The sequence below is a fragment of the Balearica regulorum genome, chromosome 1 (genome assembly GCF_011004875.1).
Source record: "Balearica regulorum gibbericeps isolate bBalReg1 chromosome 1, bBalReg1.pri, whole genome shotgun sequence".
NCBI lineage: Eukaryota > Metazoa > Chordata > Aves > Gruiformes > Gruidae > Balearica > Balearica regulorum.
Genome location: NC_046184.1, coordinates 91,629,304 through 91,656,044, shown reverse-complemented (window position 1 = coordinate 91,656,044; position 26,741 = coordinate 91,629,304). Strand labels below are relative to the sequence as shown.

Sequence of the window (26,741 nt, the reverse complement as noted above, 5' to 3'; positions counted from 1 at the left end):
CCCGAACTCATCAGCTGGGCTCCAATTTACTTTCTTCACTAACATTCCCACAAAATCAGTTAAAGAAAAGCTTGGTTTTAAAGCCTAGTATGTTGAATTAATGTTCTGTTAAATCTGGCAGATTTTGTCCACGGTTCTTTATTGACCCTTGTTGTAATTCTCCTTTTGACACTCTTCTGATGCACCTTTTCCCATCCAAAGTGTATTTCATGGTCCAGAGATGGTTTTTTTTGACTGAGCAGAGTGTATTTTCACCTTCTCTTCACCTCCCAGAGCAGTATTTCAGGGCCCATCATGAGGTGAGCCATTAAACCTAAAGCATGCACATGGCTACTCTCGCATTGCAGCTAACAGATCTGTTAGACTTCAAATCTACTGGGCAGCAGCAGGTAAACACAGCTTTTGTTTTAGCAGCTCAGTTACAGTGAAGTGAGCATCCGCCCTGGCTGTACACAATAAACCTTCTATTTCAGAGGAATATAATTGTCATTGCATTTCGTTGTCCTTTGAAACTTGGAGCAAGAGGATTCAGCCTGAGGGTCCACTGCAGTCTTTAGGACATTAAAAAACCCCACATCCTTCACTGCTTACTGCCATATGTAATTATTGATATCTGTGTAAACTTAAAGGGAAATATCTCACTACCTAAAGCCTCAAATGACCCACCTGGCATGGGATTCATACACAAGAGGCAAAGCAGCAGAAATTCAGCATTGTTACATGGTTATGGTACTTGCCATGTGCAATACACTGAGCAAAACTCTGCTGTCACTTTAAAGATTTTCCTATTCCTGTTGGTAGGTTAGGGGGCTCTAGAGAAGCCTCTGATTGGACTCTACTTTTCAGCTCTAATGAACCTTTCTGCAAAGTGGGAGCTGAGCTGGCTCCATTTGCCACTTCTAAGAATTTCACTCGTGGAAGTTATGGGCCTGTTCACTCACATCCAGCCCCCTGCTTCCCCCCAAAAAAGACTTTTGTATCACAGTTTCTTCAGGGAAGGCATTAGTACTTCTGTTTTATGGCTCCATGAATGGCAGAGATGCAACTTTGAAAGCAAATCTGTGGTGAAATTCAAGACAGGAATGCAGCATGTATGTGTTCAGAACAGTTTCCACAGCATGAAGTAATCGGCAACTGATTCAAAAATCTTACAATGGGCAATTTGAGGCAGCTTCATCTATGTAAAGTTATCTATAGCATGTAGGGAACACATACATATACACATACATGCTTTTGAGAACAAATACCCAACTCTTGATACACACTGACATTGTATAGTACATGCATTAGTGTTTAATGAAGTGTTTGGGGCCTATGCTAACTTTGATTTGTAGGGCTTTAAGTCATGCAGCTCATGCTAATGTTACTGTATGCTGCTATGAATACAGAGGAGAATTTTTAAGACCAGCTCAGTGTGTTACACTCACAACTCTCATTTTATTTCAATCTAAATTGTGTGTTTAATCTCTTTTGAAGCTTTCAAAGATCCTATCCACCTCTTTTGGGTAGAGAGTCTCATGAAAGGATGCAGCGTAAATTATACCTACCCCGTTCCATTGTGTTCCTCCCTTTTCCACGCTTTTCTTTCTGCCTGTCCCTTTATCTGCTTGTTTTGGTCTCTCTTTACTCAGTTCTAGTCATTCCCTTAGCCTGCCACTTCTTGTCTGCTTTCAGATACGTATTTTGTAATACCTTCTAATACACATCTTTTACCTGCTGTTCCTACTTACCTCTCCCCGCACTGTCAATGTCCCATGCCACCACAGTACCTGGGCTGTAAGTCGTGTGTTTACCTTTACCTTGCATTTATTATGATAAACTCTCTCTGTCTCACACCCTCACCTTTTGTTAACTCTGATTTCCTATCATCTCCAGTTCCTACCACTCCAGAAAAGGCAGGAGAGGGAATGAAGTGCTTGCGGAGGCAGCGCTGGCTGTCAGAGATTGATTGACAATGAGCATGGTGCCTGCAAGTGCCAAGATGCCACAGTTTGTAGAGTGAAGTGAGACCTCAGTGCCCGGTACACCCTCCTTGATCGAACAGACATTTTGAGTGTGGCTGCCGATCACTGTTAGCCCAGTGACTCTCTGAATTCTCCTCACTTCCTTCTCCCAAGCTGTCAGACTGGTAAGGCTCAGGAGAAATCACAGGTTTCCTAATTGAATTTGTGCCTGCACAGAGAGAAAACTTAAATACAGGCTGGTCAGATCTGTACGGATGATGGAGAATGTCTTGCTCCATTCTGTGCTAGTGTGGGCTCTTTGATTTGTGCCTGGCAGCTTCCTTGTTCCTGCGGACACAAAGATAAACTGTGGCTTTGTATGGATGGGGAAGATGACAAATAGAAAGGATAGAAAAGGAAATTCATTACCTTTGTCTGTGCAAACATTTTCTCAAATGATTCCTGCAATTTCATGTACCTAGTCCCCTCCATGGGCATATCTATCCTGGAAGGCCGTATCTTGGATTTTATAGAAAAAGCTTGTTCCTTTATCTACACAATCAGATTGGAGCCCTTTATTGGTGCTGATCAGTCTGTTCAGACTCTTCCGACTGCTCCTTGCTCAGAGGCAAGGCATCATGCACTGTTCTCAATGGCTATTTAGGCGGTGAGTAGGCTTTGGCAGCTCAGCAATCCAGAGAGAACGCACAGCAGCAGCAGTCTGGACTGTGAGTCCGACTCAAAAGTGGTTAAGTTTTCCTTTGACTGCACAGGACAGACTCATCTTTTAACAGGTCATTTTCTAGTCAAACCAAACACAAAAGTTGACTAAATCAAGATGGCCCAGCGACTCTTGAGAATCCTAGTCCCTTGAATGATCTGAGAGAAAGCAGGAGCCATGGACGGTCCTTCTCCCAGGTTATGGGTGGTTCTATGGGCAGCCTTAGTTTACTTAGCTCAGTGGCTCACAATTACTGAAATAACAACAAGTTGCTTTCTTCTTTTTTATCGCAAAGTCTCACGGGAAGCTTATTTTGCATACAGTGACTCAGAAAGCTGCCTGCTAAGCTGCACGTACTGTATGTCTGTCTGGAACAAGTCAGAGTAATTTGTCCTCTTGTTTACAGCAGCCTCTTTATCATGGTGCAGAGATGCCCCAAGGATACACCAAGTCACCCCTCCAAACACCCAGAAAGGGGCTTTTCACACTCATCACAAAGCCACAAATACTGTGGCTCCCTCAACTCCTCCTTCCAGAGAAGATGATCTCCAAGGGCAACAGGGAGCAGAGTGGGTTAGAGCAGGCTTTGATGAAATACATCAGCAAGATCATTTGTAGTGTCATGATCACAGCAAGAATCCACCTGCCCCAAGATGACAGGAGGTGCAACAGATGAGGACAGGTGTCCTTGAATACCTAAGGATTATAGTATCCACTGTTACTAATTTCCCCAGAAATAAGTTGTTTGCAAACAGTAATGTCCTGAGGGATGCAGACAGGTGATCTGCGTCTTTTGGGATTTTTGTTTAATGGCTTTCAATGCTCAAAACTGCTAGAATGAAATCTATAAAGCCACAACCTTTCTCAGTCAGACAATTCAATCTCTTAATAATATCTGTTTCAGAAAGCACCGTATGTCATGTATGTAGAAGTGACAGGCGTGTAATGAATCATACATGTGCATTCTAAATGAATTTTTCACAGGAGTAATTTCAAGTGTCCTACATTAGTATCTCCTGCTGGCTAATGCTTCCCCCCCAAGAATTAGATGAACAATTCTCCAACCTGTGCACCTTCAAACAACTGCTTCTTCCCAGACAAGGAAACAGGTTTTCCACCTCTATTACAGATATAATATTCCTCCTTAGAACTGCAGAAGCCTAAGGTCTAGTCTTTATCCAAAGTTTTGTCTTTACATTCATGTGCAATTTCTATTTTGCGTTAGAAGAAGGGCAACATCACTGCTCTGGAAAAGAGAGCAGGTTTCTTAATCAGACATGTCATGCTTATTTATGACCCTGTTACTAGACTGAAATTAGTGACTATATGAATACATTTCACATATTTCATGTATAAATATAAACATGTATGTCTGCACAGACACATGCATACCAAACTCCAACAGAGTTATACATATTCATGCATGCATAAGTGTAAACAACTATTTAATTTTATTTTTACATAGATATATATTTACAGGCATGTTTTTATATATACTTACGCATACATACATACACTCACATACATAACTTGTAAGCATTTTACACTTATTAAATGCTTCCTAAGCTTTGTGCTGTCTTTTTTGTGATATCTGAAGTATTTGGCTGAAGATGAAGGGATAAGGTCAATTATTGCTGTACTTACAGAAAAGAGACCAACTATGCCTAATGCTTACCTAAAATATTTTTCTGTTTTTTATATATATATATATCATTAAAGAACACAAAACCTTCTCCTGGCATCATCTTTTATTTGGGCTGAGCAGCACCACTTGGCAATGGAGATTACCAATGTCCCAAGCTCATGTCAATAAAACTATCTGTATCATATCACGAATACACGTCTGCTGTTTCTACCACAGCACTCTCCAAAAGAGGAGCTGCAGCAGATACTCATTCTTCTGCCTTTGCTCACAAGTTTCTCCTCCACAGTGCCTACTATCTCAAGCTTCTTAACACTCACAAAGAAAACAACCTCTTCCCCTGCTCCCTAATTAATTTTTCTTCCTTCTTTCCCTTTTTAGATCTTAACAATAGCATGGATGTTTAGCTTTCCCTAAATGTGGACTATCTGACCATAAAGTGGTCCAAAGTTCTTGAATGGCAATTTTGATTCCTGAGGCAATGACAAATACAAGGTGTGAATTTTGCAATTAATGATGACAAGAAATAAGAGAATTCTGTATCTAAGCAAGACAATTCCTTCCATTTTCAAAGAGGATATGCAGAACAGGGTTAGAGGCGGCTTGTAAGGCCCTGAGAGATCAGCAACACTTTTTATAGCAACACTATTTACAGAAAAGCCATATATGTAATTTTCAAGTTATTCTAAAATATGTTTACAGCTATCTCTAAGGCTGGTGATAAAGGATTGGTAGAGTTGACTGAACAACTGATTCAGAATGGGAAAGTTTACCCCCTTTTTATTTTTGGCACCCAAGTCTTAATTTTTTCAAGTGATGTTGCTATTCAGTTCCATGAGCTGAAGAGCCTGGATAAATGGCACATATTCCTTTGGCAATATATGAAGGATTCATTTTTTTTTACCGTTTGTTATTTATACCATGTGTCTGGTCATCTAAGTCATATGCTTCTTGTTTTTAACTGACTGACAAACTTTTCAAGCAGGAGGACAGATTCCAAATGATGCTTAAGTACTTACTGCCACAAAAGTTTTCACCTGAACATTTCAGAAATGTTCATTAGGAGAGAAATATGGCAGAATAAAACAGAATCTGGACAAATATATGGAAGCACCATTTTGTGGTGTTTTGCCAGGCCTAAGATTAAAGACTCAAGATACAAATAGGTGGAATAAGGAACTCTAACATTTTTGTAAATGGTTTTACTTTACAAAGAATTACATGTCATGAATTAGAGAGTGATCTAGAGTGGGATTAAGGGTTTACGACATTCATGTGGGAAGATTCACGTTACTAACTTATTATAGACTTTTTTACTTTCTAGGAAAGTGATCCTCCCAAATTTTAAAGATGTTATACCAGGTGCCAAACATTCTCTAGCCACATCACAGCAGTGAGGACAGAAACCTTCCTACTAATTACTCAGTTTAGCCTGTGGCTGCATTTTGTTGTTTCCTGGCAATCCCACTTCAGGTCCTTGGGCCTTCTCCATCCAGGAGGAGTGGGAGAGAAGTGGAAGTAATGAACCTGACTATTGGTTGACAGCAACATACAGCTCTCTCTTCCCAGGGAAAAGATTTCTACAGTAGTATATGGTGGTCACAGCAGCAGGGAAGCGCATCTTGGACTGCAGGAAATTCAAATGATTATTCCTTGGCCTTATAAGAAGAAGCCTCAGGGCTCAGTCGTGCTCTAGTCCCTCAGCATTTCAAGAACAGGGCTGGCAAACAGCCGCTTTTCCCCAAAGACCTTTGCCCAAGGAGGAGTGCGACTCAACAGGGGAAGACGGGAAGGCGGCGGCGGCTGGTACTGGCTCCCAGTACCACGGACAGAGCAGTCGGGAAAGGCCCTTGGAGGAACACCACCAGATCCCTCACACGCCTCAACTTGCTTCTTCTTAGTCATATAGAGAGATTGGACTATCTTCTTCCACCCACTAATGTGCTGACCGGCATTCTTGACAGTGGCTATCTTTGCCACTGTGGCTTGGAGGGCAAATAATGGAGAAAAATTTAGAAGATAAACTCCAAACTGTCAACAATCATTTCTTCTGATTATGCGAGGTGCTGAGATCATAACCACTGATACCAACAGAAGTTTGCGTGTAGCTCAATATCCATCAGATTCCAACACTCAGTTGTGTGATTAATGCATTCTGATATGAGTCACAAAACTAACTCCTTTGCACAATCCTTTGAAAATTATACTTAAGACTGGGAGGAGAGCTGGACCTCACCATACATCTTATCATCGTCCTTTTATGAGGGAAGAATATTTGTACAACCAAATCTACACTTCACTGCTCTCAAATTAAGTCTCCATAGATCTGCATTCCCAACATTTCTTTCTTTTCTAGATACTGATGTGAATCATACAGCTGTAGCATCAGCTTACTGCAAGGCCTTCAATATATTTTGTCTCATAAGATCCTTGTAGATTACTGAAGGGCTAGCATTCCTATTTTACAGGGCTAGAAACTAAGGCTTGGAGATGTTAAGTTACTTGCCTAAGGGTCACAGAAGAAAATAGTAAGCAGACATCTGAAAATCAGACTTGAGAATTCCAAGTCATTGATTTAATTACTGGAATAATCATGCTGTCCACTTCAGGATTAAAGACCTTCAAGACCCTTTTCCTCCTGCCCTCCCACATCATTAAATTGGACCTTGAAGTTTCATAATTTGTCATTAGGTTTTGTCCTGTGCTTTTACTGACCAAATATTTTGTTTTGAATACCTTTTTGCCTTCCAGTGACTTCCACTATTCCTGTTCCCCCCGCCCCGCTTTCACATTTCTCTTACCCTCCTCACTTTCTTTCCCAGTTCTTAGTCTCCATCAAGTTCTCAAATTCGACCTTCTCCTTCCTACTTGGTCCTTTTAATCTTTGCTTTCATTTTCCCCTTGTTCTCCTCTAATATCACAGATTCACAGATTAGTAGTGGTTGGAAGGGATCTCTGGAGATTTAGTTCAACCCCCCTGCTAAAGCAGGATCACCTACAGCAGGTTGCATAGGATGGCGTCCAGGTGGGTTTTGAGTATCTCCAGAAAACGAGACTCCACAACCTCTCTGGGCAGCCTGTTCCAAGGCTCTGTCACCCTCAGAGTGAAGAAGTTTTTCCTCATATGCAGATGGAACTTCCTGTGTTCCTCTGCTACAATTCTCAGAAGGATTGATAATGCACAGAGAAGTAATTTTTGATGCTCAGGTGCTCTTCTAGAGGAAAAAAACCCAAGCATACTAACCTCTCAACTTCTGGAAATCCAAAGAAGGGTGAAGAAATTAGAATTTCAGGTAAATTTCTCTTTATAGCCTGTAACATACACATATATTTTGGGGGTGAAATTTATGATACACAGCATATGGCTTTGGAACTGAGCTACCTGAAACTACTTTTCCTTCTGTGTCTACTTGTTGCAACTGAGATCAGCAGAGGCTGCTGTGCTAGAAGACCCAAGAGTCAGGAAAACCCCACGCAGGATTTTTAAACTTTTGACCCTACATTCCCCCTTTGCTTCATTGAATTGCTTAAAATTCCATGCACCATGCAAAGCTTGAGTCTAGTTTCTCTGTGGGCAGCATAGGCTATAATTTGTTATGGCAACATTTTCTGGGGATGTTAAGGAGAGATGCACACTTCTTCCTACTACATTGTGTATATCTGATTTCCATTCCGGATGCTCAGAAAGCATGGGATATTTATTGAGTCTTTCATAAACCTTAACTCCTTGCCTACATCAAGATTCACTTTCACAGATCAGTTAGGAGCAGGGCTGTTCCCCAGTCCTGTATCTCCTTTCCTCTTTTCTCTGCCAGTATGTTCTACTCCTCCAGTCAGTCTGCAAGAGGTCTCAAGGTGGTGTATTTTCCCCTCAACTCTACTGCCTTGTGCTTAGTGGCACACACACACAGTCACATGCAGCTGAGATCACTAAAACCCCGTGAGTGAGCAATCTTGTGTGCCCGCAGCAACAGTAGACTGAGAACATCTCAGTCAGGTGTCATAAAAAGTAAAGTGCGTCAGGCAGCCACAAACTTCATTACATCCCTAGCAAAGGCCTTATACAAAATGATGCTCCCTTGGTGCAAGAACCTTGTCTTTCCATATTTCTTTACGACTTCGAGTACAGTCCTAAAGCCAAATTGATAGCAAGTGAGAAGTAGGCTGAAGGCTTTTTTTCTGATGGAGACAAATAGTGAATGCTAGCTAGTGAATTCCAATACCATGCTCACTGTGCTTTGGCATTTGGAGACATCCTTAAGCATGGATTTCTTGGTTTCTATTGTTTGTATGTTCTGCCCCACTGCTATTTCAGTGTACATTTTAATAAGTGAATTTATTATATAGCTCACTGCACAAAAATTTCAGTTACATTATAAAAAAACTCCCCAGTACTGATTTTCAGATTGGATATTTTCTGCATGTATTTTGAGTCCACTGTTGGTTATTGAGTAGCTTTTCTCCATTTTCCTTTTTGTTTTCGGTCCTGCCTGGGAATAAAGCTTAATGTGGGTTTGCCCTCAGTACTACTACCTTTTTTTTCCTCCCCTGTATCCCAGACTGCAGCGTAGACCTCTCTCAAACCCAGTGAGACAAGATAAGCCTTTTCTGCCTGGCAGCATTTCAGAGACATTAAGTGTAAGAGAGAAGGTAAGTAATTCACCATGCCTCCCCATTTCTGTAATGGGGGAGGACATCTTGATACATTTACAATACTCCTCTGGGGATATTTCATCAGTTATACCTAACTCTAATGGACAATAATTGATTTGAACTTTCTACTTAGCACAGAGCTGTAAACAGCTTCACTCCAGGTTGCAGCAATGAACTGGTGTTTTGTAAAATTGAGAGAAATTTGGAAAACTTCTGCACTGGTCTATTAAGTGAGCTAGCAGCTGAATGATCTGGGGTAAGCTAACTAGTCTTTTCAGTTTTAATAACAGAGAGCACAATTATTAACCTAGATGATACATTTTTTTTCATTCTAACGTCCCTCCTCCATTTTTGTCAGGCGTTGGCATTTCAGCTATTTCATTTACTTTCAGCTGAGATTTGTCAAATCAGGATATAGTTTGGGAAGATATTTTTATCACTCTATTTAATGTCAGATGCTTATTTTTGTAGTTCTCAGAGCAGAAAGTCCAGAGAAGTCTTTGTCCTGCTGTGGTCATTAAACAGTATTTGCTCATGTCTAGAGTCTATCAAAAAACAGCATTCGGAGCTCTTGAGGTATTTCCCCCACCATCAAATTTTCTATTGGTTGGTACCTTAGGCTGTTTTATTCCTGGGCATGAAAGCAAAATTCCATCATTTTTGAAAATTTGGCATATACAGCATTATATCTTTGCCAAGGTTTGCAAAGTGAAAATACGGAGTGCTTCGTAGCTCTGCTAAGGAGTAACTAAGCAGACCCTGTTATCACATGCTGTATTTTTTAATGCCTGTTGCATTAGAGATTATCTAGAAAGGTTGCAGCTGGGGCAAATGATCAAATCAGTAATCCATATTTTAAGATCCCTATTTCCAACATACTGATCATTAGGATGAGCTATGAAAACACTTCTGTAAGGCATTAACAATTCTTTACAGATAATACCAACGCTCACAGAAAACACATAACCAAAGTAGCTATGCTTTACGTTAATGCTAAGGTTAGAAATCAGGCAAGCACAAGCAAGAAAAGCCAAAATTATGACCTTCCCAGTTCGGCCTTTTGTTCCTCTAAATGTCAGAGGTCATTCTGCAAGACTCTGTTTCTGCACTGTTTTGTTGCTCTGAGGACAGAGAGAATTGACCTTTTTTTTTTTTTAAATCATAATCTGGGACTTATTTTTTAACCATAACCTGGTGCTGGAACAAGATCCTGGCCTTGAAAGCTTTGCTACAGGGCCACAAAAGTGCCTCTAACACAGGCAGAGCAGAAGATGTCAGGTTTCAAAATCAAGCAGCTCTAGCTGACACCACCATCTAACAATTTGAACGGGATCCCAATCTCTTTTCAGTTGGTATGAACACCACGAGCCTAATCCTCACAGGACTTTCTTATTTTGGTAGTCTCACTGACATCAGTGACACCATCCCTCTGAGCAGGATCAGGCCTTCTGTTTCTGATTTTTCTAGATGGCAAGAGACGGCTGAAGAAGTACGGAACCAAAATGGCAAAAGGCAAGTTGGCCACCAGACTAATGTAACACTAAGACATGAAAGATGGGGATGAATAATGAAAAACAGCCCATCTGCCTTCAGAAGGTTGAGAGCCACAGTACTGGGTGCACAGCTTCTATAGCTCTGGTATTTTAAAAGAGAAAAGCTGTTCATTTCCTGTTGGTCCCTTGTTTAAGCAGAGGTTTTGGCATTCATCCAGCACCAGTTTAAGGAGTTAGTAGGAAATACTAGGTGCAAGTCTAAATTTTACTCTCTGGACTGTGTACCAGTGCTACAAATACGGCAACAGGGAAACTGCACTACTGCTGTTAACAGGCTGCGTTCTCTTCTGTAGTTTGTAAATAACTGATTAAATTGTGTATTTCCCTGTTACGAGGGTCAGGTGAACCAACGTTGAATGCCAATATGTTTCTGCTTATTACTTTGGTGCTTTTGTTCTCTTATAATTTTTTTTATAGTTCAGTTTAATTTGATTTTATAACAAGAGGCACAGCTGTATTTTAAGTGTTTTCTAATGAGTTACTCTAAGGGACACATTTCTTGACCCAATACCTCAATTTAGCATCTTTCTTGAGACAAATTTGCAATTTGGGAATGGCAGAAGATGAAGACAGAGAGGTGCTGGCACGGAAGATTTCATCTGAACACTTCACATTCCAGCACATTTCAGGGAGAAACTGCTAAAAGGAACTGGCTCTTCTAATACAGTCCTTATCGCGAAACCACAAAGACAGACTGGACTGAATTATTAGCTTCTGCAGTGATAACATTTGCCCCATCTCTTCTATCCCCATGGATATCCTAGGAAATGGATCCTGGATGCAATACACAATGCTAGCTGCCAATTACTGCTTCACAGACCGGCGCCTAGCCAGTAGCGGGAAGCGGGAGAACCTCCTGGCATTCGGTGCTTCAAAAGGTGCCCTTCTGCAGGGACGACACCTGGGAACAGAGGGACGGCCCGTTCAGGACAGGAGGCATTAGGCACTGAAGCACTCAGGCACAGACAGATTCTTCCAAGCAAGTGGAAAGAGCTAATCAGCCTACAAAACATGGTTTATGGTTTTAACTACAGTGGTAAACAATTGACAAACTACTGAAGCAAAGTTTGCTAAATTCATTCAGAAGTTGACCACTTGGTCTTTCAAAGTAATAGAGCAACCTTTGATTCTCCTTGTTTCTCCAGCTAACTTTATAGAACAGATTGCATTGGTTTTGGCTAGGAGCACCAACATCTTCTTAGTTCCCTGAATGCTTTGGGATTCATATGCAACATGATCCTAGATGATATGTCACTACGGTTGGTTTTTTTCCATATACCCTCTGTGAAAGTGGTCTAAAGAGGATCTTACTCAGCTGAAAATCATAAAAGGCTCCTCCAATATATCCAATGATGACAAACGAAAATAAATTCTTTACAACATTGCAGTATTCCTGTCTTTACATGCTTCCTTTCTTCTTTCATAGTGGCCCTATCCATTCCCCCCTCGGACTCTCAAGCTCAAGTACAGAAGATGTGTCTTTCTATGGGTTTGTTCTTTGCTTTTCCAACCACTGCTGCATCCTTTTTTCTGTAATTTTTATTTGATATTTATAAACCTTTCTTATGGCTCTGCTTGGCCTGGACTTGTGCTTAGTGAAAAGTATTTCTTTGGCTTGAACAACCTCTTACACCTTTGCCCATTCAGGCACACTCACCTTCCTGCTTCCCTTCTTGTGCTTTGCAATACCACATCTCTGTGACTTCTCTGGTATGTTTAAGAAGCCTTTGTGAACCTTTCAATTTTGTCACCAGAATTTTACAGTCTTCCTTGAATTATCTTTTTTTTTTCTTTTTCTTTTTCTTTCTTCCCTTTCTTTTCTTCAACCCAAAATAAAATAGGCTACCATTATTTATCTCTTCTGGTATTCAGCAGCATCTGAAGTGTTTCCAAAGCAATTCCTAAAGACTACAGTATGGCCTGGGCCAAAGAGCAGTTCTTTACAGACATGTTTTAAATGAAAATGCTCTCTATAATAAATGCTATTTGCAACACACCAGAACTGCTTGACTTCTTCCTTCTAGCCATTCCCTAATGAAAATATTAATATTTCTAATTTACCAAAATAAATAAATATAGGTTCAACTTCCAGTTTCTGGCAATATTCTCATTCTTACTAAATCATATTAAAGGAATGTACTGAAATGCAGTGTGATGAATTTATTTTCATGAAAACAGGGAGGAAGACAATGGATCTAGTAAGACAAGATGCCAAGATGTTTATACGTGACATCCTTGAAAACCTATCTCTTCCCATTCTATTTAAGAAATAAATTCTTCATTGAACTGGCTTAACCCAAGGTACTGAGAACTTTGGAATTCAGACTAGATTACTGCATTTTGAAATAATTCTTAGATATAAAACATTCTTAAACATGGTTCCTAATCATGGACTCCAATATAGTATTGCTAAAGGAAGGTATAATTTTTATTGCTCACCTCTCCAAAACTTTCCCCAAGTGGCAGCCCATGCATCTGATCCTGTTTTTTTTCACTTGTGATTCTGGATACATGCAACAATTGTCTGGGAAATATTGCAACGTCCCTTTACACAGGGTGAATTGGGTAAAGACTCAAAATAAGTGGTGCCAATCCTTTATCCATCTGGTTTATGACTGTTCCAGATGGAAGGAAGCTATTAGAACACCACTCTTAACTCCCAGCAAAGGCAGAATATAGTCTCCAAATTAATGATTTACCATATGAGCGACCTAAGCTTAGTCAGAAGGCCAAGAAAGTACTTGGCCCACTCGAATATGTTCAGATCCATCTCGAAACGGAAAAGGCCAGATTAACAGTTCCTGAAGTCTTAGTAGCAAAAGGAGCTTGGACAGCTTGACAATGCCTGACAGAAGCAGGACGGAAGTCAGCCCTTCCACTCTTACGCAAGTTAAAAAATACAGGTTGTCTGCCCACAACATATTTTAGGACAACTGTGCTCTCTTGGGGCAGAGTTTCCAATCCAGCAATGCAGGTGCAGACTTTGTCATCCAGCTTTGCTTCAAATGAGAAAAGCTACCAAAACGAATTACTTTCATTTCTTCAAACGCTATTTAAACGCCAAACTGCAACAATGCGCAACTAGTGCGGACATCCGGTGCAATCAAGAAGCGAGGGAGGCAGTAGCCGGGGGGTGACCGGTGGGCCCCCAAGCTGCTGGGGCAGCTGAATGGCAGGGCAGGGCTTGGCACACAAAGGGCTGGATGAACAGGAGGAACCCAAAGCTTCGAGTGACACCTAAAGGCAGCTGGGATAATAGAGACCTTTAAAGAGGTCTTTAAAAGAGGAATGTGGAGCAGGGATAGCAGGGGGACAGGAAAAGCATGGCTGAGGATTTTTCTGTTCGTTAAGGGAAGTAAAATACAGCCCTCGCTCATTATGGAGGCAGGCAGTCTCGCCAAGCTGATACATCTCATCAGCCTATTAATAAAGCTCTGCTCGAATCTAGTTTCACAAGGCAACCCATCGGAGTCTATGCTTCCAACGCATGGTACAGACACAGGGCTATGGAAAATCTCACCCTCCGGAGAGACCTGAGTGAGGCAGTCTTTTTCATTAATACCAAGTCTGCACAATGAATCAACAACAGATTCAATAAGGCCAGGAAGAGCAAAAATAGAGCTTCTGACCAAATAAAAGACATATAATGAGATCAGAGTGAATTTAATGGGAACCTCTATTCCACTGAATAGACAAGGTCCCAGACATCCTCCTTCCTGGGTCTCAGGAGCTAAGCCAATAGACTTCGAGTTGGATCATTAAGTTCAAAATCAGACGAACTGTAATTGAAATAAAAGTCTTATTTTTGGCTTGTTGATCAAAATGGAGCTCAGATGTGCCTGAGGGCATGATTTTCATCAGGACCTCAATGCAATCCTTGATTTTCCAAGCACTGCACCTGCAATGAATCATGGGCTCAACTAGTAGCATATTAATACCCAGGTACCTGGTGTGCAGGTGGAAATAGAAAATGCAATATTTAAACGCTTTAAAAGCACCTGCCATTTATAATGAACACAATTCTTTCCAGGCACAAAATTGCATCTTAACACACCTATACCATTATTGAAAATCATGCCCGATGATTTTGAAATAGTATATTCAATTTGTGCCTACATCCTGATAGCCTTTCATTTCTCCTCCCTCCAATAATTAGCCTAAAAGACCCTCTTCCTCACTAAGGAAGTTAGCAAAGTAGAATCGCCATACTGTGATCATAGCAGATCCATTAACCTTGTGGGAGAGTATCACAAAGCACACATCAACCGAGAGCCAAGCATTGATCCTACACTGTAACTTGTAGGCAAAGATCGCTAGTTAAATCCACTAAAAGCAGCATGTGGTCCCTCCTTTAATATGTAATACAGCAGGTGATGGAGAACTGAGAGAAATGAGAAATCTTGTTCTCATGGGTGAAGGGACAGCCTGTCATCTGTCCAATTTTCCCCACACATGGGTAGGTAATAAATACAAATTAGCATCCATTGTCCTAATGTCTTGAAGCTTGGCCTCTAACTTAGTGTCACACACAGATTCAGCAAATCCTGTGGGATACTCTGGTACCTAGGCAGAAGAGAAGATAATTTGGGGGTTTGGTGATCTGGGGCAGACAAATGAAAGAAATAAACGGCTTCTTCATTTCACTTGTTTCCTGCAGAAGAAAGCATCTGCATCAAAATGAGTTTAAACATAAGGGAATACATTTCCAATGTGTTGCACAGGGATTTAGCCACATGACTCCCATTGATGTTTATGGGAAATGAGTGGCTAAATCCCCATGTAATAGGTTGAAATTTTAGCCCAAGGAGACTGACTGTGGAGGAACTCGTCAAGGTCTTTGCTTACAAAAATTGCGAGCATATCAACCATTCTCAAATGCCATCTCTCTTTTACTGGTATATAATCGAGTGGACCCCTTGAAAGGGACCAGTGAAATTACCTCGATTAAAAGGTTACTGAAAACCTTTAAACTGCTCTACTAGCGAGTGCATGAACATGATCTGTGGGTGAAAGGGCATGTCAGAGGCTGACTTTTGTGTTGATCATGTCACTTTTTACAAGCTGACACTCTCCTGGACGACAAAAATAGGGGGTTATTGAATGATTTAATGCTTCAGACTTCAGCAACAAAAGGTTTCTAGCAGCATGGACATCCTGCTATAAAATGCATCAAGAAGAGCTTCTAACCATAGTTAGTCTCAGTAGGTTGCAAGAAAAGAAGGAAGATGCTAAATCCCTTGGCTTTTCTCCTGCCTTAAGGAGGATGGAGATAAGCGTCAGATTAAAGTGAGAGAATCTCTTCTGTTCTCCAATTACACAGATACAGGCCTACTGCAAGCCAGAAAATTTTCAGTAGCCAAAATTTACGACCAAATCGGCTATATGAATATCAGATTAGAGGTTTAACCAGGAAATACAACTCTAATTCTTTCCTCAACCGCATGACAGTTACATCTCAGGCTAAATTAGCAAAGGACTAGCCTAATTCTGACTAAAACACATAGTCGGGCTAACAGTACTTCCGTGAGACCCACATCCCTTCCGCAGTGATGCCAATGGAATTCTGCAGCCATTTCCCCTCCTTCCTCTCCCATCCTGTCCCCTCTCCCAAAAGGGTGTTACGGAGCTAGTATGGCCAAAAATGAAATTTTTTAATGCAGGAGATCATTAGATTATATTGTATAATCCTAGTGCAGGTTTCAAGGAAGTCTAGTTCAAGTACAGTGATTACAGACAGCAGGTTCTTTACAGAGGTGCAGCCAGCAAAAAGATTGTTGCATTTCTGTAACATTTTGGATATAGCCATTGAAAAAAACCCCTGTAGATGTTAGTATTCATTACAATTATATAGACTTGAGAAACCTCTGAAGGTTTTGATGACAGCAAAAGATTTTTTTTTTTGGACAATTATAAACCATCAGTCAGCGGCATTCCATGAAGTTAGATCAATGCACACCTATTTTTCTTTGGCCATCGCACCACAATTTCAAACAATAAACCGCAGTCCTCTGTGTGTTTCAAATCTGAAGTACCGTATATGTGAAAATTAATCTGGCAGGCTCTTCTGAAATTGCAGGCTTCTGGGATGAGCAAATGGGTACAGTTTTCTTTTAACTGTTTTTTGAACCCCGTGTGTTGAGAGAAAACAACAGAATGGAAATTGCTCATCAAAATGTTAACTTGTGGCACGGCAGAGCCCCAAAGCAGGTGCGTGGCATGCCGTTCCCTTCGCTGACATGCCTACCACATGGCACCCGGTTCTGCCACCTCCATCCCTTCCTTTTGGAATCTCTCCTCCTGCAAACACCGCAATGTGGCTTGGCACATCGAGTCTAGCACAGAAGCGACGTGACCTTTGAGAGAGCAGGCAGTTGGGGAAAAACCTTCATTTAGATAATCCGTCACGGAATAATCCTTTGGATTATCTGTAGTGTCCACGGTTCTTCCAGCCCAAACATAACTGTGTTTCAGCTAATACGTTTGCTATTAGGAGCGTATCTAGTCAGAAAAATAATACGATCTTGCTAATTCAAGCTAACAGCTAGGATGCTGACCTATCACAAATAACTGAATTTTTCAAATTAACAAACATATGAACAGACAATAAAAAAATATAAATAAATAAAGGATAAAGCATCACAGAGCATACTTTGTTCATTTATTTTGACAACTGCTTAGGTTTAATTTGTTAAAATACTTTACAGTGCACGAGTAAATGTGCTGTGATGAACTTTCTAAAAATAATGAAGGCTTCATCATCTTTGAATGAATGTCTATCTCTGCAGCTTGTAGCTGGAACTGAAAGCTACTAATGGAGAAGTTACCCTATAAGGGTGTCTGAGATTTTCAGAGAAAATATGGAAGAAGAAATGTCCTTTTTGACTTGCCCTTTATTCTTCGCAATGTTCTGTGTATTTGAACATTACAGGCTGCAAGAGGCCAAAATATGTTTTATGTCTCCCGGATCCTCTAGCCCTCTGCTAAATCTCTGTGAAGGATCACTGAGATTTTCCCAAAACACCTAATGACAAACACAATATTCTGTCCTGCTCTCCAGTACCCACCCCCATCTGCCTTGTGTAGGGCCTTGCCAAACTTTCAGAGGGGTCTCAATCTGATGTGCCAAATTTCAGGTACCTGCTCACAACCAGGTTTCAGATAAAGAGATGGATTTGAAATAAAGCTGCTCATGGGCCTAGAATAGAATTTCACTTGCTCAAAAATCCCACAATTCTAAAGATACTAACAGGAATTTTAGAAGTAATTTTTGAAATATGAGCTTAAGGGTATAAAATGTTTATCTTCACAACCTTTTCTTCCCCTCTTAAAATGCAAGAAAATGTTCTGTCTTTTCTAAGGCACGAAGACAAATGTTGATCCACAAACTAGCGAGTAATACTCTTCTTCCATCCGCATCTTTGTCTTTTTCTCCCACAAAATACAATGAAAGGATAGGATACCTTATTAACGTTATTTGAAGAGAAGCTAGCAAGCCTGTGCTATGTGGTCATTTTTCTCAGGGCTGAATCTATCACTCCCTTCCCATGCAAAGCACCGAACTAACACTTTACCAGTTTTGTTACTGCATTTGTTCAGCGTGGCCCTGAGGTGACAGAGATCACCCTGCCGCTCTCTTCCGGAAGAGCGCACGAAGTCCTAACACACTCCTCTGTAGGATCCAAGGGCCTTTGCAACCCCACCCAGGGAATGCGTCTTCCCTTTGCTTCTACTTTCATGCAGCCATGTATCCCCATGGATTTACACTTCCTTTTCCCAGCTAGAGAGAGAGTATAATAATCACCTGAAATGGGGAACTTCTGATATTTCAGAACAGAAGGAAGTCTCCCTGTGAAAAGGTAATGGCACAATGGAAGTTTAAGAAAATCTTGATAATGCCAAGTGAGTTGTCAGGCTGCAGGGAAGTCTGTGGGCTATAGCAGCCCTTCTTTGGTGGCGCTAACATGTTTGCTGAATTCAAGTTTTCTCTTAGAAACGGCAGTATGAACAACTGCTCTTTCAGGTGGCAAAGAAGAGCTGCCACGCCACAGCACGCATACGTGGCACTCCTTCCAAATCTTCAAGAGAAAAAAAAAAAAAGATTGGAGCAAAAATCTTCACAGATTCTGTTCTTTACAAAATGTGAACTCTCAACTATTTCGGCCGCTGGATTCCAGCAGCTGCTGTTTATTCCTTTCACCCATAGAGTGAAAGCTGAAGAACAAAAGGCTGAGGACAGAGTATTGCGAGTGAGCTGGCGTTAGTCGAAGAATTACACTGAACGTAAATAACTAGAAATGAAGAGGGAATTTGGTAGTACACGTTATGCTGATGGCACATTTATTTACGACATTACAGGGCTGACTGAACTAGCAACAGTCAGGGGAAGCATCCATTGACTGGACTGGGCTGGAGAAAGGTGGAGGGCTTGACCAGAACGGTTGCACAAAGCATTCCTAGCAAAATATAATGCAGCAGTAACCATCGTTATCATATTTTTTACAGAGTTAGTGTATGTAACTCAGTTAGTGTATGTCACTCAGGTGTGACATAGTATTCAGAGGTGAAAAAGGGACAGCATTGATAGGATTTTCAGGCTTGACTTTTTCCTGTGGCCAGAGAGTTAAATAACTCACAGACATAGTTTGATTTTGGCCATGGGATGGCAAAGGGAGAACCAAGTCACAGCTCCGCAGATACTCAGTTGCTCCACTGGCAGCCTCAGTCTTTCCTGTCTTCTCAGGATGGAATTTATTATCATAGCTCTGAGCTCTGACTTCATTCTTAGTGCTGATATTTGTGTCCAAATGTCTCTTTGCTGGCTGCTTAGACTAGGTGGGGGGTATTGCCCTAGAGGATCATGCTGTTTGAGGACAATAAACAGCTCTAAAAATTCATTATTTTTCTTTAACCCCCATCTCCTCATTATCATTTTGCAGTGGTAAATACAAAGTGCAGATAAGCAGTGAAAATAGAAAACATGAAGTACCCATGATGAAATACAGAAGCATTAAAGCGATGCTTTCTGCCTTCTTTACCTGGAGCTGAAGTTAGCTGACACGCTAGAAATCATAAAACTGAAAAGCAAAAGTATTTTCAGCAAAAAGTGATTTGATCCTTTTTAAAGATTATTCATAGCCTCCATTGCATTGGAGAACCTAAGTCCCCAGGAGTTGTTGGCGTATATGCTGCGTAGCTTTCGAGACGGATACCAACCTCATGCTATCAGCTGAGCTGCATTAGGAGCCGTCTGATGCCCTGCGGTCTAACAGCGTGAGTTCTCAGGGTATACAGTGCAAATCAACCCATCCCTAAGCTTGGTGGGCACCACCTTCCCAGCGCAAAGCTCACTCACACCTCAGCATTATCAAGGCAAAGCTCAAGAATCTTTTCTTCCCTCTGACTGTTTTAACTAAGAGATGTGTCCTTAGAGGAAATGCTGGGGTGAAAATGTCTGAGTATTATTCAGTATTTTCCTGAAATTTTCCAGTGCTGCTCTTATTCAGGATTAAGTTCTACTTTATTTTGTTGTACCAACAAACAAACAACAAATCCAACCCCAAAGCATTTAGTCTAAATCCACTGGAGTTTTATTGCACTACTGCTTAAGTGGGAACAGACCTCAAATGCTACTTCTCCTTTTCTGAAAGCAGAAGACCTTAGCACTTGAGCTCAGAAGCTTGACCATTAATTGTTTGTATTGCAGAGCCTATGACATACTTAAGTAGCTGAGCACAACAATAAACACAATAGCCAGTTCATTAAATCATTCTTTGTTAAGACTTTCCAAAGCTTTGGGCTTAAGCCTCTTAAAATTGAAATCATTATGCTATTTTTTTAAACAAATGAGCAAACATAACTCACACAAAAAGGGGAAAGAACAACAGAGTCTTTGATGTATGCATCATCACCGTGATGCCTCACTGAGATTAAACTATATGTCTAACACCGCTAAGAGGTTTCAGCAGCTCTTTCCAAGGAGAAGCTGAAATCAGGAAGGGCTATAAAGTGCTGCCGTTGCTGTCACCTCTCCTGCAACAGCTTTCCTTGGCCTGTCACATCACGAGAGAGGCTATCAATAAACTTTGTGGAGTGGTGTTTGCGGTCCCTCTTGTGTCTGTAAGATCCTGTCAAAACCTTGACTTGTTGACGTACCCTGCCAGGCTCTGAGGATGACTGGAGATGACAAAAGGTGGAAGTAGGAACACAGGTTTGCTGCCTTGGGTGAGTTGTTCTTTTAATGCAATGTGCTAATATTCCAACATAGAAAAATGGAGCCAAACTATTTGCAGCCTTGCAGGTATTAGGCAGGCATTTCACAAGAGGCTATTTAGATAAGGCTAAAATACCTTAATAAAATGCTACTGTGATGAGCGCACTGAATTATGCTCCCTTTTAAATAAAATCACAATCCTCACCCTTTCTTTTGCCACACAGCTCAGTTCTCCTCTCCGTGCCAACACTGCAGCCACGCTGCAAAAGAACTCTGTTTTGCTTTCTCCCTAAAACAATCCCGCATCTTTTCTCACATCATATGTCACGGGGAGAATCTCTGCCTTCCCCTTCCTGCGAATACCTTTACTATGTGAATTCACACGCTATTAGCATGAGAACACATGTTCAAAGGAAAGCAGAAGAGATACGTAGAGCTGAGCAAAAGCCTTAAAAGAAGAAATTGTCATCTTTTTTTCCCCGCTGTTGCTACGATCTGCTTTTCCCCTTCCCTCAGCTGTGTTGGTTGTGATGTTTGGTGTTACGGTGCTGTCAGAGCAGGAGCCAGCTTCTGGTGGGTGCTGAGTGCTCCCTGTTCCTCATCGGGTTAATGAAAGCTGCCAGCACTTGATTGCCTTTCTAGAGTTGTCCCCTAGACTATAAGCGGTTTAGGGCTGGGGAGTGTTGCTTACGGGCTTGTGAAGTGACATGTTCCTCTTTGGGAATAACAAATACAAACAATAACAAATACAAACAATTCAACATCCTATTCTATGAGATAATTAAATTGCTTTCTTGCAATTTTTGCCATTTCTTACTATTGCTGCCAACATGAATTTTTAAGGCAAAGCTCACGCTGATCCGGAAGTTACAGAATCGTGGCTCGGCAGAGGACTCCTGCGCTGTGGCAGTTCTGCCTGAGAGGAGCAGGGTGAAAATAAAAAGATGGTGGTGGGGGGAGAAGGAGGCAAAGCCTTATCTCCTTTTCCCAACAGCAGGTACCTCAGCCTGAGGACAGGGCCTTCAGACTACCTGCCTAGGACAGTTGTGGCCTCAGATCTAAGACTAGGCTCACCTTTCTGTGCAGACACAAAGCACATACAGCTTTAAAAAAATGCATAAATGAATTGAGAGTTAAAAACTACTAGAGAATACTCCCTGGGATTATCTGTACTATCAAGACAGGAAAACTTTGCAGATGCTACTGTCTCTCTAGAGGAATAAATGCTTGCATTTTAATATTCTCAGCAGCTGGTTCCTGTTGAATGCCATCAGGATGATTCAGCCACCCACCAGGAACACCAGTAGCAAGTGCACACACAGAAATCTGCAAAACTTTCTGCTCTTGATGCCAATGCTGTTACTTTGGCAGAGTCTGGTCTGTATTAGCTATTCTTCATTACAACCCGTAGCAGGTTTAACTTCACGCCGGGATGGTGAAAGAAAACATCTAGTCCCTCTGCTGCCCTAATCAATCCTACCGTCTGCCTCCTATTAGCAGTGCTTCCCACAATCCACATCCTTAGCAGCTTACTCTGTGGTTACCTCATTCACCTTCAGCCTCGCCACAAGTAACATATCACTCCTGTGAGCTCGTCTCTTCAAAGTGATGGTTCAGGCAGTCTAATGTCCTTCCCCCTACAGTGGTCAACATCTGATGAAAGGGACCTCACCTTATAACATACTTGGTTTCTACACGAGACTCAAATGCGATAGATTACTTCCTCACCCTAGCTGATGATCAATTTATGTCTAAAAATACGAGGTCTGCTATCTCTCTCCATTTTTTAAAAAATCAACCTCAGTGACGTTCTGTCTGTGGTCTGTGGACCACTTCCAGGTGTTTTGTGGAGGGGCATCTGTCTAGCAGCAATAATGAAGCATTTACTTTTCCTCAAGCAGCAATACTTCCTGACAGTTGTTGACTGGGTCAAATCACTCAAGGTTTCCTCTAATCCTACTGGGACAAATTTCTGCCTCTCTTTTGTCTGGCATTTCTTGGAAGTAGACTAAACTGTGATGCCAATCTGCAGAACCCTACCTGGAGAGGACGGAAACTGCAGAAGACAGAACTAAGCAGCATAGTCACTCAGAGAGATTGGGGGGAGCCATGACTATAGATCCTGTAGTAGGGAAAGAGTCTTTTGATTCTAATTCATATGACGACTGGCAGCCAGGGAGTGAAAACAAACAGCTCAAATGCAAAATGGTGGGAATCTAACAAAGCAGCTGCACCCATCTGGTCAATAATGCCCACTTAAGTTTTCCTCCTTAATGCTACTGCCGTTTCATTCGGCTCAATACGAAAGGTGCTACAGGTAGACAGCAACGCAGTATCAACATCTACTATAAAATTATGGGGTTTAATTCCATCATCACAGAGCACCCTAATTTCACCATTATTTAATGTTTTGAAAAAAAGGCATGCCTTCAACATGGAGATAAATGTTAGCTCAGACCAAGCCAGCAGCATTGGCCTTTCAACAGGAACAACCCCAAATATGCCATACATATAGGTAACTCCGCAACCCCAAATACATGCACATCTGCCATACATATAGGTAACTCCTCAAGTAATGACAAAAACAAATGAAAGAAATTTAGGTATATTACCTGTGCCAAATTGTCCTAATGTGGAAAACAAGCCAAAACAGAGAAGTCAGAGGTTGTGCATTGAATAAGTGACAGAAACATTATGAACACAAGTGTTCTCATGTCAGATTCCCTGATGTACCCATATAGCTTGTGACACCTACTGCTGACTGCAATGATATTCATCCTGATTAGAAGTGATGCTATCACATTCCTTACTTGCTTTGCAAAGAATATCTTCAAGAAGCTGTGTCATTTCCAGAATCCAGAGTGGTCCCTACCGTGATCTCACCTTAAATCAACAAAGTTACAGAGCTGCCACTTGCTCATTCTAATGAGTGAAACAGTTAAGTGCCATTCAGAGTCAGCCAGGAGCCTGCATGAATATGGAAAAGAGAGGCAGGAGGGCAGCAGAAAGTGAGAGAATAATCTTCTATACTGAATTAAAAATGAAAAAAAAAAATTAATGAAAATTTTAACTGCTTTCACAGTTTTCTGCTATTTTGTCTCATGTAAAAAAGGAGAATTAAAATTCACAGAAATTAAAATAACTGAAAAACAGGGAGTTATTTTTAATTAAACAATAAAACCAGGGGTTTTTTTTCCTTTTTTTCCACCTTGAAAAAAGAATGAGAAGAAGGGAAAAGAGAACATTTTCATTTCTTTTACTTTTCTTTTTTTTTTGCAATCAATAATGAGGTTTTTTTGACCAATTCTTCCAGTAAGCTATCTCACTGGATGCGATGTGGCAACCAGGATCTGTTACCCATTGTGGTTTCAGGACTGAGAATGGATTGGATTGTCTTCTCTGTTATTTTAGCCTCAAAGTATATTTCAAATAGCCTTAAAGAGAATGAAAATTCTTCTCATACCAGCAACAGGCAGAAATGGCTTTAGAAATGACTTTCATGTTTCCAATAGTTTCTGCTTTTTTTCTCCTTCTGAGTAATTTTTTTTTTTCTCTCTTTGCTTGCACAAATGCAAGGGGACAGCCTTGTTTGAAAGATGTTGGAATATGACACTTGGTGATCCATCAATCCACAAGAATACCCAAATATGTGTTTCTAGTAAGCAGTGAGCGTCATGAAGTTTACTTCCATGCACTTCATTCAAATCAGAGACAAGTCAGCCATACAAAGCCAGTTTGAAGGGCTGGCTTTTTGATTTTTTCTTTTTTTTTGATCTTCTTAAAAGCACGTATCTTCCTAAAAGTTAGTCTGATTGGTCCAGGCTTGCACCATTTCCGTGCTTGGCCTTTGATGGCAACTCAGAAATTATCTTTTGTCTCACTCTATTTTCCCAGATTCGTTAGGACTAGGTATGTGTTTTGAAAAGAAAATCTAAGTCCTTTAGAAAAATATTTTTTTTCTTTAGTAGAAACCAACCAGAATTTTACCTCGTCCAAAGGATTTTATCAAGATTTAAGAGGAAAACACTAATACCTTGAAAGTGTGAAGAACTCATTACCCTCACACTCGGTGCTCTTGTAGCATCAATGACAAGCATTATCAGAGTTATTTCACAGGTAAAGGAAGACAGGAGAGAAATGACACAGCATTTGAGGTGAAGATGTGAGAATTCTTCATACTGAACTGCGTGAAACCCAAAGATAAAGGCAACCTTGCCACTTGTGTCTCGTGATTTCATAGTGCTTTACAGGCCACGTTGATCCCATCTTCTCGGCTGCCCCTGAGATAGGAAATCACTGGCCAGAGTGGAAGCAACCAGAGTTGTCTGGGATAATTTGAAGCTGGGGGTTAAGTGACCAGCCCCAGGCTGCACCGTGAGCAGGCAGCGGGTGAGGAACATGTCCAAATCATGATGTTCCAGCCACCAGAGCAGAGAGAGGCTGGAAGAGAAACAACTTGAGAAAACTAACAGTACACTTACCCTAAGAAAGTTTTACCCTCTTCTTTGTTCTTTTGTCAGTAGGGAAAAAAAAATAAATGAAAAAATAGCTATGTGTGTCAGAAGAGTTTTCTCCTGCCTAATTAGGCCTCTCTTTCGTTATGCCCTGAACACTGGAGTTTTAATCCTGAGCACAGAGGGGCCTTGGGCAGAAAATTTGGCCAGTCTTTTTCACAAAGTCTGAATGTGTTCAGACCTTTCAAAACTGTACCAGCCCCTCTCTAACCTGAAGATTAAGTAGTACATTTTCAAAGCCATAATGAGCTAAGCTCGCTGGCCTCCTGTGAGATAGGAAACTACCCACTGCTTGAGAAGCCATAGTCCATACTACCCCAGGTGAATTACTGCTACTCTTTGTGTTACATTCTTAACATAATCTGATACTTCCCCATTTGTCCTGACCTTATGGACCACTGCAGACTACACTTGTTTCTCTTTTCTGTCCTTTAATAGCTTTACGATGCTTCTCTTTTCACACTAATTTCTATGTCTATTCTCAAGACCTTTTCTCTTACATTCCCGTCTCTTTCCCTCTTTATAACTGGATCTTTGCCTTTACCTGCAATTTTTTTTTTTCTTCATTTATGTCTCATCTACTCGGGAAGAAAAAGAAATCTACTGTCTTTGCATACTGCTTCTCTATTAACCCATTTCTTCTGCCACCAGTAATTCCTCACATCTCACTTCAAATTCCACTACTCACCTTCCCATACCTTCGAACTGTACTCTGCGTGTCAAAAATTCACTATCAATCAGCAAAGGTTCTTAATACCAAGCATGGGGAGAAGATTTCTGACAGTAGAGGGCTCCTTAATACATCATACAATGGTATAGCTGATGTTAGACAAATTCAGATTCAAAAGAAGTGAAATGGACTTTAAAACCTTCAGAATAATTGACTTAAATATGTGGTCATTCCCTTACTTAAAGACTTTAAGATTACCTGTCTTTCTGAAAGATATGTTCTAGCTCACCAGAATATAAGAGCTTTAAGAAATTCAGTAGGCTTTGTCACGTGAAGGAAACTAGATGGGACTATGAGAAGGGCCCTTGCTGCTTGACTATCTTCAGAGATGAGAAGGCACCAGTGTCCAATCTGTCTCTGCCTGACAGTCTCATCTCTTGCTCCCAGCTGCTAGTACACGTTGGATAGTTTGGGACAACTCCTTCCCTCTTCAGCTACAAGGATCTCTCTCCCTGTTTGCGGGGGTTACCCTTCCCTAAGCCGGAGCTTCATGGCTGCCTTAAAAATGGTGATTGTGAGGATCCAAACAAATGCATTCCCCTACCACCCATCTGTACACAGAGAGAAAAACAGAGCAATTTTTACTTTTCAAGGGCATTTTCTCATTGTACAACCCCAGTCCCTGCCCCAGCTTCTGCTCAGGGCTTTTCCAGACTGCCTCCAATAAAACTGACCTAGTTCTCCTTGGCTCACTGAGGTCCCCAGAAGCATCACTAAGAGCTCAAGATTAATACATTTTTTTCTACTACCTGTTCGAAGGATGGTAGCAGCCACA

General features: G+C 41.1%; 1 protein-coding gene across 28 annotated transcripts in view; it reads right to left on the bottom strand.

Annotated features, from left to right (window-relative positions):
* ZBTB20 (zinc finger and BTB domain containing 20) overlaps window positions 1-26,741 on the bottom strand; it is a 516,306-nt gene that overhangs the window by 83,436 nt on the left and 406,129 nt on the right. The window lies entirely within an intron of this gene.